The sequence below is a fragment of the Nipponia nippon genome, unplaced genomic scaffold, assembly GCF_047370975.1.
Source record: "Nipponia nippon isolate SJK-2023a ecotype South Korea unplaced genomic scaffold, ASM4737097v1 scaffold_13, whole genome shotgun sequence".
NCBI classification, from domain to species: Eukaryota; Metazoa; Chordata; class Aves; order Pelecaniformes; family Threskiornithidae; genus Nipponia; species Nipponia nippon.
Window position 1 is genome coordinate 6,539,734 of NW_028262324.1, and position 15,066 is coordinate 6,554,799.

At 46.4% G+C, this 15,066-nt stretch overlaps 1 long non-coding RNA gene across 1 annotated transcript; it reads left to right on the top strand.

Moving 5' to 3' along the window:
• The first annotated feature begins 2,205 nt into the window (after window positions 1-2,205).
• LOC148056516 (uncharacterized) lies at window positions 2,206-14,272 on the top strand. Its single transcript, XR_015703101.1, has 5 exons — window positions 2,206-2,393; window positions 10,694-10,852; window positions 11,638-11,816; window positions 12,635-12,774; window positions 13,465-14,272. It is a non-coding gene; the product is annotated as an uncharacterized LOC148056516 (long non-coding RNA).
• Window positions 14,273-15,066: the final 794 nt, after the last annotated feature.

Sequence of the window (15,066 nt, forward strand, 5' to 3'; positions counted from 1 at the left end):
CTCAGCTGCCATGCAGGTGCGAGCACGGCCGGGATTAACCCTTGATACAGTGGGAGCTCCGCAGGAGCTGACATGGCTCGCGGAAACCAAGGCCCCCATCCTGAAAAGGCACAGATGTCTCATTTTATGCACTGTGAATAACCCAGATAAAAATTCAGATGGCTTACTCAATGTATAACACTGCGCACAGGAGTCTTGTGGGATCAGGGCCGGCAGGAAGAAACAAGGCAAAAACCCACGGCAGGAATGAGTTGATTCGCTTTACTGACACAGTGCTTGGATTGACAAACATGACGCTGTGCGCTGCGAAGGGGCAGGATGGCCCGGGTGGAATGAGGAGCTCGGTGACCGTGGTGGGATGCCAATGGCCCCAGCGTTGGCTCGAGCAGCTCCAAACCCGCTTTCCCGTCCCACATGCAAAGAAGCACCAAAATGCTACATTTCTGAGAGGGGGACAATGCCCCTGCCCCAACCTCAGGATCACAAGTATCCAAGTGGGAAACATCCACCTTGCTCCAGGCACGGCGAGGGGGGGAAAGGGCAGGGTTTGGTTTGAATCACTGTTTCAAAATGACATTTTTCATTTTTGGATTCACGGCTGAAACCGACATCTTCCCACAGAAAATGGGAACTCAGCTGAAACCACATTTTCCAAAGGGGAATTTTTTTTAAATGGAAAAAAAAGCCAAGTTCAACCAGTGCAGTGCGTGGGAATGGGCAGAGAAATATTGTTACTAAGCTACCTTTCTGCAGCTAATGAGGTGATCTGGGGACACTGCAGCACGGCTGATTGGCAAAAGATTATTTTTAACCCTTTTTCTTTTTTTTTTTTTTTTCCAGCTCAGTGGAAGAAACAATTTTGTGACTTTTGGAAACCACAAGTGGCAAAGCCTTTGATTTTAAACAGATTTCTGTGCTGCAAATTGAATAGGACTTAAGAAATCAGATTTAGCTTCCCCTGTGCTTCCAGCATCGAAACCCTTTTTGCAGCGCTTCTGGCCCTCCCGGGCTGCGCTCGCTGGAAGGTACAAATTCCAACTTCAAAGTATCTGAAGTTCACAGCAGCTTGCTTTTTTTTTTTTTTTTTGCTTTTTGTCTCTGTATTTTATCTGCTCGTCCTAGCCCAAACTCTTCCCCTCTGTCTGCCGGTGCCTCCTCTCTGCCATCGCCCTCCTTGGGAGCTGCGTTAATCCCCGCTCCTGCTCTCCCCGGCAGATGATTCATTTCCCGTGCAGTCGCGGCGGCAGCTTGTGCCACATCGCTGCCTGCACCTGCATTTAATCCACTTTGTGCCTGGAGGGGACGAAGCAACCACCCCCAGGGCTTGTTCAGTTCCAGTCCCGGTGCTCAGGGATGGTCCCCACCAGTGATTCCCTCCCAGTAAAGATGGAGGAGATGGCTTGGGGTGCTTTGAGGTGGGGAAAGCGTGAAACCTGGAGTCAGCCTCTGCTTTTTAACCTGTTCAGGCTGCTTTTCCCTTGGGTTGAGTTATTGGAGGTTTGTTTTTTTTTTCTCCATGCTGCTGGCCCCGAAGCCCCTGCGCAGGCTGAGACCTGCCTCGCCATTGAGGGAGGGGAAGCCTTGACCAGGGACAGAAACCCCCGAGTAAGGTGGCTGGAAACACAGGTTCTCCCTCATGGCGAGTGTCGCGGTGATGGGTTACGCTGAGATTTATTAAGAAAGCAACTTGCTCTCACAGGAATCCTTGCTGTTGACTATCCTGACTGTAATGGGAATTTACTCCAAACACTTGCCGCTAACCTTTTTTTTTTTCTTTAAAAAAAGAGTCTAGAAATTCCTACTGCTTTGACATAAAACAGGACTGTGCAACAGTGTTAGCAGCAAAAGCAAAACACTGGACAGGAGAAAAGAGGAAATAATTCCTGCCTTGTGCTCCTAGACATGATCAGGCTGGAAAAGCACTGCTCAAGATTCACTTCATTTAAGGTCTGATGGGGTCAAAACTGCTTCCCCCTCCCTCTTTCCCCTTCTCAGGAGCCCTGCAGACAGCTCACCCCTCTCCTTTGAACCCAGTGCAGGAAGACTCATGGGTTTTGCTCAATGAGCAGGCAGGGGCAGCTGGCCCAGCTGGCCCAGCTGGCCCAGCTGGGGGCTTTGACCCAGGTGGGCACCATCCTGCCATGGCCCAGGAGGCAAATTTAAGCAGCTCCAGGGAGGGTGGTGGCTGGCTGTGGGGGGTTCTCTGCTCTTCTGCCAAGTATGAGCTAAAGGAAGTTTTGAAGCGGGTACTGCCTGACCACCCTTTGCAGCTGCATAAGGTGGGACTGGGTTTTGGTTCAATGATGCCCCAGGTTTCTGAAGTTGCCTGGGTGATGCGAAGGAGAGACAAATCCTCTGAAACAGCAGCCACTACGGTGCTTACTCTTTTTGAGGTGAGATTGAGATTTATGGTATGTTTTAGGGTACCCAAAACTGGCCTTCAGGGTGTCCTGGAGCCACATGCTGCAAGAGCTGTAGGTGTGCCTTGTCTTGCTCTGTGGCTGAAAGTGCATCGATTGCTGCAGCTCTGGGGCCTCCTCCCTGGCTGCCTCCCCCCGGGGAGCGTGACCTGCTGTTCCCTGCTGAGTGGGGCTTGCTGCCTGCAGGAGAGCGTCCCTTGTCTGCTGGGTGGTGCTGCCCAGCAGGTCGGGTTGGTGACTGCACCGCTCCCCAGCTTCCTCCCTGGCTCTGCATATGGAGAGCCTGCTGTCAGGTAAGATTAAAAGGTGTATAAATGAAATTTAGAGCTCTGGCTGACCAGACTGATGGCTCTGGACTAGGCAGAGGAGAGGTGACATGAGGCACTCTATGCAGTGTTCTTGGAGAGGGTTTTGCAATGCAGAAATGTGGGAGAGTGTTGACTGCTGGTCAGGATTCATTAGTCGCCGGCTCTTGGTGGGTGTTTGTTCTCCCTCCCTCGTGCAGTCCTGACTCTCAGTTCAAATGCACACGGTTGCCTTGAGATTGATTGTTAGCAGCAGCAATAAATCACAATCACAGCAGCCAGTGGTGAGTTTTGGATGCCAGTCAAAATGCAGCACCTTGGAGTATTTATCTCTTGCAAAGGCAGGGAACCTGGACATTGAACGATTAGATCAGTGTGGCTCTGTGAAGTTGCATTTGATTAAGGGAGTAACTCTGAAGTACAAAGCTATTGCTTTGGTGTTGATGTGCATTGCTAATAAGCAGCCTGGCTTTAAAAAAAAGAGACCGGAGACTTAAGTATAAAGCACCTCCGCCGCATTGCTCACCAGGTGATGTGCTGCACCAAGGCAGGTGGCTTCACACCAGGCTCCCACCTTCTCCTTTCTGCTGTGGCCTTGCTGTTGTCAAGGCATAAATGGAGAGAAAAAGGTGGCTTTTGCTGCATTGAAAGCTTGGCACAGATGTCATATCTTGTTTCCCAATACCGCAGAAGCTACTGGGCTAGTTCAAAGGCCCTTTACGGTGGATATACCTGACCCAGGGAGGGGAATGGCTGTGCTGTTCTGGGGACCACCGCAGCTCTGCTGAGTCGCTTGTCAGCAGGAGGTGGCAGTGGCTGTAAGTCCCGGGCAGTCACTGTAGCATCACGGTTGGGTATTCTTAGTCTGCCATGCTGTGTCCCCTTTGTTACCAACAGAGGATGGGCTGTGGCTGCAGCTCCTGCTCTGATATCGTAGCGTTGAGTTAATATCATCAGTACCAAGTGCAGTCACCTACCTTTTTGCAAGGGGGGTTTACAGCATTTTAGTACTTGTGCCCATTAAGATGGGTAAGAATTATCCATCCAAAACACTTTAGGAGCTCCAGAATAGTCATGCAAGCATGCAGTCATGTGTGGCCAGCCCCTTTGGGGTGCTTTGTGGTGTCCTGAGGGGAGGCTGTGTAGGTCTGGGGTAGTCGGCAGAGCTGGTGTGAGTGTGAGGAGGGAGTCGGGTTGGGTTTTAGCTTGGGGTGAGTGCAGACCAATGGCTTTCTCGGGGAAGATGATGAGCTGTAAGCACGCGTTCACTCCAGACAACCAATTAATGTACTTGTCTGTCACAGTGCACACAGACAGTTGGTTTTTTGTTTTTTGTTTTTTTTTTTTTCCCCCTTGAATTTCAGACCAAGGCTCTGCAAGGTTCAGATGAGCAGAATCAGGTTAAAACCCAAATGATGCGCAACCCTGATGGGCCCCGCTGCTTTCTTTTTCTCATCTGTATCTTTCTCTTGTGAGAGCTGCTTTTTCCCTCTGCTCTGCTGAGCAGGTCTGTAGCTTTTCTGTACCAAGGAGGAAAGCTTGAGGCTCCCCAAGAGCCTGGCTCTGGTGCCCCGCTCCCAGGGCAGCCCTCCCGTGGGCATGAGGAGCTGCAGCTAAATATAAACTGGGGGGGGGGGGGGGGAGAAAAAGGGGAGGAGAGGGTGAGCGAGTGGATCTGTTTATTTTCCCTCTGATCTCTGAGCCCTGTTATGTTTTATTGCTTTGCAGACAGGAGGTCTGGAAAGCTTCCTTTCCTCCTGCGCCACTGCAAGGTCAGCTGGGTGCATAATTCCTGCACTTGAAGGAAAAAATACTAAATATGACTAGATTTACAGAGAAGTTGTAGGAGTGACATGAAACTGGAACTCTATTTACCCTCTCCAGGCCAGATTTTACTGTAAATGCCCAAATAAACTTTTTATATAAACAATTATGCAAATTTGCACAGTGCCTGGATGCACTTGCACCATGCTGCTGAGAATTTAGATCTGATGAGTAACTTGTGGCAGAAGGCCGACTTCTATTGCAGAAAGCCCCTATGGAAGGCAATACAGGCAGGCGCTTTACACGCAACGGACCTCGAGGAAGGCGAGGCACATTCAGCGCGCTTGGCCTTTATGTACGCATAAGGATGTGGTCGCCGTTGCCTATAGCGTGGCGGTGCTTCAAAGGAAGCCCTTCCATTTCGGGGTGCATGGTGTTTGAGTAGCTGTGTTGGAGAACAAAGGGACAGTATCAAGGAATATAACTGACTCCTTGTGGTGTAGAAAAGCACAGTATGAAGCAAAGCTTTAAGGAAGTAGACTAACTTTAAAAAAAAACTTGTTCAAGTTTACTCAGCTTTTCCGATTCGTCAGAAGATGCCTGACTCCTCGGTGAGGTTTCTGCCCTGAATCGAGGTTGTCTTAGACTGAGTCATGAGCAAACGTAACTAGTTGTGAGTAATTGCTGGAACCAAATGTGAGTTTGGAAAACGGGCTTTGTCTTTTCTCTTAAAGTTCTGGTTGATGTGAAGAGGCATTGGTTTCGCTTTCCTGCTCCTGGCTTTCAGTGCCATGTGTGGGTAAAAGCGCAGCCACGAGTTGCTGCTTCTGCGTGTGCTGCCTGTGCGTGGGGGTTTCGGACACCCCCAGGACACCATGCCCATCGCTCACTTTCTGTCTTGGTCTTCAGCTTCCGGACTGACTTTAGGACTTGGGCAAATGGCACAAATGTCAACCAGCACAGGTACATGTTGCTTTTAAAGAAATTCTGCGTTATCAGAGAAAAGAACCCAAACCCTCAGGGACTGCGTTATGTTGTCCTCCATCCCCGTGTGCTGTCTTCCTCTCTGCTTCTGGGTTCCCATTAACCCGGGACTTGTTCATGGCTTGAGGAACAAGGATCAGCTGCAGAAACAGCCCAGTCCTCCAGCCCTGTCCTTTGATGCATCTCAGCGTCCTTGCTGCAAACTGACGGGTGGCACTTCCCACTGCTGCCACCCCTGATCTGCCTTTCCTGGAGACCCTTGTTTCTTCTCCAGATCTGGATGAGATACAGGGTGGCAGTATAGGACTTGACTGGAATCAAAATTGCATTTTAATTGTAAACATTTGTCCAGAAATTAATGTTTCTGAACTAATGTTTTTCTCCAACCAATGCATTTGGAAACAAATTACCTTTCCTAATTGATTTTCCCCGTATAATGGGAGACGTACATGTAGAAAATCAACCACGCATAATTGAAAATTCCCCTCTTTCAGCAGGTATCCACATAATCACTCAACTGATGCATTTGCTTGTCCTCTGGCAGTTATCACCTAGGAGTTGCATGACTGTCTGGAGGGGGTTAATTTTTCTAATTTTTGTTTCTTGAGCTGAATTAAGTGTTGAAAATCACTATAAACAGGCTTCCATGTCTAATAAGTTTGCTTATAGTCCCAAATAAGTGTACCCATAGGGGGAATGTTATTGGTGGCTTCCTCCCTTGGTTTGTCCCAATATGTAAAACAGTTTTTAGCAATGTCCAAGGGCCTTTTAGCAGCTGATCAATGGCTCCTCTGCAGTGAAGGTACTCAGCTCCAAAGCCCTTGTCTTCGCTGTGCCAAACCAACTGCCTCAAAACCCCAGAAACCTAACAGAAAACCGACAGTCTGAGTGGGAGCAGAGTATAAAAATAAGTGTAAAATAAGTTGTAAAACTGAAAAGCTGTGATTCATTGCTTCTCATACATGGCAGGTGAGATCTTGCCCTGCTGCAAACCAGGTCTCAAAGGTGACAACAAATTTCAGTTGCTTTAGGAGGGTAAAAGCAAGTCCTGCACATGGCTGGTGTGTAAATCAGTGTGTTAAAGGAGAGCTGAAGGGTCAGTGTCCTGCTCAGGAGCATCCCTTGCCTCCCTTTGTTTTGGGTGCCTTAGCCCAGCAGTGCATGAAGTTCTCCTGCCAACAGAGAGGGGTTTCCTCTAGGAATTGTAAGAAAAAGTCAAAATGCAACAGCTGTGCTTCATTTAGCAATCTGTTGATGCCAAAGAGAAGCCAGGAAAGGCCAATAGGGGAGGGAGCTGGGTCAAAAGGAGCAAATTGGCTTTGACATGCCCCTGCAGGAGGGGCAATAGCCGCTCCCAGGGAGCTGAGTGGATGGCTTGGCCCTTCCAAAGGGGCTTGTGGCAAAAAAGACCCCACCAGAATGGCACCTGGCCAGTGCAATTTGGAAAGTGGGGTTTGCATGTGGGGAAGCCATCTGTTTACATGAGCTGGGTTTAACTTCTTGTATGATAGAAAACATACAAGATGTTTGGGGCCCTTTGTGGAAGGTGCTATGAAGTCCAAGAATTAAGAGGCTGCTGAAAGCATACTTAGATGGGATGGAGCACTGGATGACATGAGTTTATTTAGTGGTTGCTTGAGGGCCAAATTCTACCCGTATGAGATTTGCAAGTGGCCATGAGATTACAGGACTCTGCTTGCACCAGGAGTGACTACACAAATGCAGTTTTTGACACCTTTGAAAGCTGGGGATTACATGGAGGAACTTCCCAGCCATTGATTCATTGCTGAGGTCTGAGCCTTGGAAATGCTGAAATCCAGAAGTGTGGAGGAAAGCAAGACCACCGCCTGGGGCAGCTCAGGAGGAGTGTCCCAGCTATCTGGTGGCCACAGGCAGGGAGGGCTTGCAAACTGGGCAGCACATTGTGCTGACAGCTGCCCAGTATCCTGGGCTATATGTGGGATCGATACACCTCTTGTAAGTGTATGGCAACAGCTTATTTGCCCATGATGGTACTAGTCAACTTTGCTCCGTACAACTTTCTCACTGCACGCCTTCAGTAACAGCCCATGATGGTCCTAGCAGCCATTTAGTATTTTACAGTAGTTTCCCTGTGTTGCTTTGACCTCTCTTACTACCAGCCTGAACAGGCAAAAGTAATCAAGGTTTGTTCAAAAGTAATTTTGTATTAGAGCTTCTCTTGAGGAGCAGATAATCTGGGGTTTTTTTTGCTTGTTAATAAAGCTCCATAACAAAGGATTTCATCATTCCAGCGATACTGAATGTAATGTGCTTGCAATAACTAATGCCACTACTAATGGCGGATTGGAATTTTGCCTTAATTATATAATTAAGATACATTTCATGCATTTAATTGTTTTTGTAAAATGACAGCTAAGCTCTCCTGCCTCACATTTCCCATTTCCTGATTCAATTACTTCACATGCAAGGGCAACCTGCTAGTAATGGCCTTTCACAGCTTTTGCTTTCCAGGGGAAATCAAGTGGGTTTTGGTTAGATATGCCAATACGTTTCAGGTTAGCAAAGCTTTTCTGTGCTGTTTGTCAATGTTAGTGGTAAACAGATGCACTGAACTCTCTCCTCCTCCTTGCTGGCCTGGATTTCATGAAAAATAGGAGGGGGAAAAAATCGTGTCAAGACAGGCCTGTGAAGAACAAGAAGGTTGAAAATCATTCTGCAGGCCTTATCACATGCCCTGCTGCACCAGCGGGAGGTTAAGTTTGGGTAAAACACGCTGTGTCTGTCCCAAAGTCAGGAGTCTCGGCGTCATCAGATGTGTTGATCCAGGGATTCTCTAGCAAAAGTTCATGGGTATTGATCATGTGAAATCCAGCTGCTGGAGAAGAGCTGGCAGCTCCAAACTGGTCCATCTCCTGCTACAGGGAACAGACAGAGCTCACCTATGAGAAACAGGATAGGGTCATCTTCTGTGCGTCCCCAGCTTTGAAGCTGATACAGCTTGCACAAGATAGTGTGACCACGCAGGATATCATGTTCTGTAAAAGATGGTTTTGCAGGAAGACCTGGGAGCTCTGCTCCTTTCCTGGTTTGTTTTCATGTGGTAGTGCTGATTCGTTAGCTGCGATGGCGCTGACCTGCGGGAGCAGGTCACTGATGGGAGATGGAACTGCAACTCTGGGCCTTCTCATGGGGCAGCACCAGCCAGGAGGCTCAGAGCTTCCCTCCTGGATACATGCAAAGTTTCCTGCTTGTTCTTTGAATTCAAGTCAGCTTGTGTCTTTGCAAGGCCAGAGTCGGTCACCCACAGCAAGCCCAGTCTTCTGGCAAGGCATCTAGGAGGCGTATGAATCATTGTGGTCCAAAATAGGACCTAGAGCCCTTGGCAATGGTGATGTATGAGGATTTGTTTTGGATGAGTGAATACAGTTTTCACTGGACAGGAATTTGTAGTTATGTTTGCAATTCCCAGCTGCTCAGAGGGGTGGGAGTGGTGTGTACTCTCTACTTTGTGCCTCTTCTGACTGCAGCTCCCTCCCAAATCTGTAATCACTGTTATATGACTACACAAAGGCAAAATTCAGGATGAGGGTAGTTAGGAAACAGAGGAATGTCTAGCTGCAATAATCACTACAGAAAATAGTGTTACGTTGCCTTGAGGGGTAGATAGCTTTTTGCTTGTCTTTAGCATCACTGCTGGATTTTGGACCATCTGAGAACAGTCAAAACTGCCCCAAAGGCCATCCAGATTGCTAGGGCTGTTTGCATTGCAAAGCCAGGACCCCACAGTGTTATACATGCTATGTAATGACAAGCAGGTAAAGCAAGCGGAGAAATGCAAGTGGATTTGTGCAGATGACAGAGTGGGAACTTCCATGCCAGGTGACAGACACAGCAACTGGTAAATACTTTGAAAAAGCTTTCCAAGTTGTTACTGCGACATTGGCCATGGGAAGCACTTAGGAGCAGGCTTTTGTTCTCAAGACTATAACCATGCTGCTGACTCAACGAGTTCTTGTCCTCAATTAGTTGCATTCGTTATTTGGAGTCCAGTGGGGAGGAAGTCAATTGCCTTTCTTTCTCTTCTTTCTTCCCACCCTTTACTTGCTTGGTGTATGATAGAGCTGAAACTTGGCTAAGGCACAAATCCTATAATAATAAAATATCCTAAAATAACTCGGTTACCATCTACAAAAAGGGTTGTCAACCCTGAATGGTTTCAAGCCACAAGAACACTAGTATGCCATGACCTGTATCTGCTGGAACAGGGTCTATGCTGTATTGTCAAGCTCTGGAAGTCAATAGCCTTCACATTGTTTCTCAGGTAAAATAATTGCCTGTGTTTCTACATCAAAACAGACCTCAGAGGGCTTTAGGTGCTGCTTGTTGGAAAGACAATGCAGAAGGATGTCAATCCATGTTATACAAACTGCAGAGAGAGAGTCTTGAATTCCGATCAAACACAAAGCATCGGTTAATGACCATGCAGCAGGTATTGTGCTGAGATGGTTTTTTTGTTACATCAGCTGTTGGGTAACACTTAAAGGAACTTTATCTTTTTGATTATTGATACTTTCAATTAGCCAACAAAAAGTTCCCTCCCAGTTTTCTTTGCATTAGAGACCACTGACTACTCTTCAATTTTCTGATGCTTTTCTTAAGTTCCTGATGCTAATGGTTATTGCTGGATTTATCTTTAACCTTTATGGTCAGGAGTGGGGAGGGTGGGTCCGAGCTGCCTGCGCTGTGACAGGGAAGAGGGCAGTGGGTGAAAGGAAATGGAAAAACCACTGAGCTCCTCCTCCTTTCCACCCTTTGTAAAACAGGGCTAAGTCTGAGACACCATGCATTTTTGGCTCTATATAAGGATAAGGCATTATGAAAATACAGATTTATGTCAGAAAAAAGAATCCAAAATTAACTAGAACTTCCTTCTGTCATCAGATAAGTTGCACTTGCTTTCAGCTCCTTCCTACTGATGCTTGGGCAAATGGCAGTCTGAGACATTAGAGAAACACTAGATACCAAAAAGAGCTAAGTAAGAGGTGTGAGGAGCGCTGATTTCCACTATATAAAGTAGTGCAATACCATCTCGCATCTTTCTATTAGGAAGCTGAATTTCCAGTCCAATTTTGCTTATAGATTCTGTGTCTAGACTGTTTTGTCAATAAATACCTTCCCCCTGCAACCCCCTCCTTGCTGTGATTGTTAGTAACAAATTTATGTTGTGTTTTATTTCAGGTTGTCCAACAAATTTTGGAACAAAGCTGAGCACCATTAATTGTTGTTCTCGGAATAAACCAACAACATAATTTATCAATGTGGCAATAACAGTAATGTTTGTTTCCCAGTCTTGAAATACTTGGATTGGAAATGACAGCATTATAATTGAAAATAATGGTAATTATCTCTCTGCAAAGGTGTTTTGTTGCTACACTCAATATATTCTTTGAAACCAGCCATGAACAGAAGTCACCATAAGCAACAATAAACTAAAAATTCATTTTCCTAGAGACTGTTGCACTGCATCTGTTGTGTGGGAAATAACTCTGATTTTTGTTTTGTTTGGGATTTCAAAATGGTTTGTGGATGCGAAATTTCAAACCAATACCATCAGGAAAAATCAACTGCTTCTATTTAGCTAAATTTGAAATGTTATATGATAATATGAGTGTTTTTAATGCAGTGTGTGTATGTGTGTGTATATATATGTATGTACACCTTGAGATCAATATTAATATGGAAACAAGACACTTAGTGTATCAAAATGAGAAGGAAACATCAACATAATTCTTCCCACTTTCCTACTGAAAAATGCCAAATGTTACATGTTGTCAAACCGTGGGTAACATATTGAGTTGGGTACGACTGAGTTGAGCACTGCCTGAGCCCAAGGGATCAGTGCTTCTTCCTGGAACCAGGCCCCTGAGCACCGCTTGCACCTGCTTTGTGCTGAAGGACCATGGGCAGAGGCTTGGTGAGGTCTCTCACCCAGCCCCAGCAAATTTTGGTTGGTTGGTGCAGAGCAGATTTAACTTCAACTACTAAAATGCATTCAGAGTCCTTGCCTGGAAAATCATGTGCCATTGCAGGGCAGGGAAAGGATGTTTTAGATTGTATTTTGTACTTACTCCTCCTTTTTTATTGCTCACTTCAAGTGACACCACCCTTTTGCATTGCTGCAGTGCCAGCAGGTGACACCTGCCCCAGCTCCTCCTTTCCAGCAGGGACAGGGACCTCCCAGGGAGGAGCCACTGAGCAGGAGCTCTGGAGAGCATCACCAGTGGAAGTGAGAAACAAATGAGCATTTTGGACATTTCCAACCTGGATTTGGGTCTGGAGGAGGCAGGCAAGAGCTTTGAAGGTGAGGTGGCACCCACAGCTAGACTCAGGAGGGATACCTGGTCTCAGGGTGGGGTCCAGCTCCATGCAGGCATTTAACACCTTCTCCTTACATCCTTATTTCACCTCAATCTATTGAAATGATTCCCTTATGAACTTGTTCCTGATGTCCTTATTAACCAAGGACTGATTAATTACTAATTAAGCAGCTGAGGCTACTTATTAATTCAACTTGTTAATTAAGTATAGGATGCTAATGAGGCTGCTTGTTAATTGAGTTGTCGGGGGGGGGGGTGAGGATGGGGAGGAGGATCTCTGCATGGTTCCTGAGGCAGAGCCAGGAATGTGGCTCCTCATGGGGCCATCGGTCGTGGGAGCTTCCTGAGCTGGGTCGTGCAGTCGCAGCTTGGGAGAAGCTTTATTTGTGTTTATGCCTGTTGTCAGCCCAAAGCAACCTGTCAAGAAGAGACTCCAGGACTTGCAGGCCAATATTTCAGTGCTTCACGCAGGGCTAAGCTGTGTAAGCATTGGGACAGGACTAGCATGACCACAGGTCATGAAGGTAAGGCGGATGACTTGGAGGTGCGGGAGGTGACAGGCAGCGGTGGCCTCCCGCTTTTGTCAGCCTTAATGAGATTCACAAATGGGAATTGTGCTCCTTGAAATGAATTTTGCCCAAGATGAAAGATCTGCAATTTACAGACAATAACTAGAGCAAGAGACAAACAGCAGTCCTCTGCTTCGCCGGAGCCTTTGCAGTGAGCAAGAGCCACATAATCTTTCTGGTAAGTTAGAGCTACCTGTGGTCTGCCCCAGCTCTGCTCCTTCTTTTGTTTGCAGGATAAGGCCAGGATCCATTAGAAGATGGATCTGCTGAGCTGTGCTCCTGTGTCTCCCTGGAGCTGTGAGGACAAGATCCTTCAGTGTTAAAGCTTTGTGAGACAGCCCCATGCAAGCATCTTACTGCATATTAGCATCAGGTAGTCAGGACTGATACGGTAATTTCAGGATATTTTCTCTGAAAAGTTTGCTGATGGGCCATTTCTTGTTGCCAGCAAGACTCTAATGTCATTGGTTTGTTCCACTGCTAATGCCATTCCCCAGGCGAGCCGAAAATAAAACCATTTCTAATCACTTCTGAAAGTTTCTGAAAAGAACTGGGGGAGGGAGAGAGCTAATGAGGAAAACATACAGCTTTAGAAACAGAAGTGCATTCCCTGAAGTCAACAGCCTAAAAAATTTTTTTTTGAATATTCATTTCTACTGAGATTTTTCTATTGCTATAATTAATTTGTCACAAATACACTGACAGAGCATTTCTGGTGGAGTGATGAAGGCTACAGGCAGAGGTTTACTTAGTCTCTTTTGAAGAAAAATAACTAGCTATCAAATAACTTTAAACTCTTAAAGCTTTACTGGCTTGATCCTGCTTTCATTAAAGAATGCTACTTGGCTTTGAAGACAGCTAAAGCTATTGAAAAATTGTTACATGGATTTATTTTTGGTTAATTCAATCCCCTTCTGCTGTATTGGTATATTATCCATGGACACTTTGACAGGCACTGGATTTTTGTTTTCTGTTAACAGAGAGGGAAGAGAACAAAACCTTTAAAGCACCCACAGAGTCGTTCAGGGCTCAGTTCTACTGGTTTTCCCCTTCCTTTTTGCAGGAACGTTGGGGTCCTTGGGACGCTTACCCGAAGTAAAAGATTTGACAGCAGCCAAATAGCAAATTGATGCTGAATGTCTCAAATGACTGACACGTAATGACATCTGCCTTGCTAGATCAGATCACTGCTCCCTGCCAGGCGGGCTCGCACCGCCAGCGGTAGTCGGTGTGGGGAATGAAAGTCTTCAAGGTTTCCTCCTTTGTCTTTCTACCTCCAAAGTAATTGCTGCATGAGTCACGGACAGGACAACCTTGCAGGACCCAGTGACTGACTCAACTCAGCAGGAATATTTTTCTGATGGAGAAGGATCAGACCTGATTCTGTAACCATTACTCACCCCAAGTAGCACTAGTTCAATAAGTCTATTCATCTAAGTAAATCTTCACTGATGTGAATAATGGTGGCAGATTCTGGCCCTGAGTTATTACACGAAACCATCTCAAGCTCAGGAGAAAGCTGCGTGACTCAGATCTAGCTTTAAAAATAAAAGTTTTAAATCCCAAGTTATGATGTGCCATTTGGCTCCTGCTGAAGTTGGTCTAAAAAGGCTGCGCTGAATAATAAAAAAAGATCAAGCTTTTGATGTTAAGTTGCATGTTCAAGCATAAAATCCAGCCTTGATGATGAAGCTCAGCCTGGCTTATTTCACTCAGGCAAAGACACTAAACAAGAACCTTACACTATTTCACACTTAGAGGAAATGTCTGTGCATTTAAAAAAAAAAAAAAGTTTTGACAGATAAGTAATTAGGAAACATCTGGTCAAACCGAAGGCAACAGAAGTGATTCCAATCAAAGGTGGTTCATTGAAAGCTTTTCATCTTGACTCCAACAGAAACAGCAAACTTAGAACTTAAAAAAAAAAAAAATCCAGCTTTCTGATGAAGTGTTAAAAAGTCAGACAGTGAAAACTGCACATACATCCACCCAGCACAAGAGGCTAAATGGAGGAGGAGAGAAAATATTGGGCTGTGCATATGCAGAGGTGCGTGCCAAGGGCCCAGAGGCAGGGCCAGTGTTTCGACACCGTCACAGGGTTTTTGATCTAATTCCCAGCAGCTGCCTGGCTCCAAGACTGACACGTTATTGCAAAGGCCGATTACCGAATGGTGCTGTGGTTGCCTTGCGAGTCCCTGGTATCCACTTCAGCGGTGCCTCCTGCACCGGCTGCTCCAGGAGCCCCTACCTAGGAGCACCACAGGACAGGCAAGGCTTGTGCGGATGGGTCATGGCTGGTCTGCGCAAGCCGGCTGGGAGGTTTCTGCAGTCCTGACAGCCCTTGTCTCATTCCTCTTCAAAAGCTTCATCAGAGCTATCCACAGAGTAATGGAATATCCTTTTTGGGGATTTGGGGTGAGTGATGCTCCCTTTCAGTAGGCTCTGTTTTGCTTGGCATTGTGTTCTGAAGATCTTTCCCCACATTTAGTGAATGCTGGTGTTCAGAGGCTCCATTAAAAGAAATACCAGAATTGGTGGATGCTTCCCTCAGCTAATTGCGTTGGAAGGGCTTTGATGCGCTCCTTAAGACATGATGTTTTCTCATGGTGTTCTGGCTGTTGCAGTGCCTGCTAGAAATGGTCCTCCAGGCTTTTTTAAATTTCAA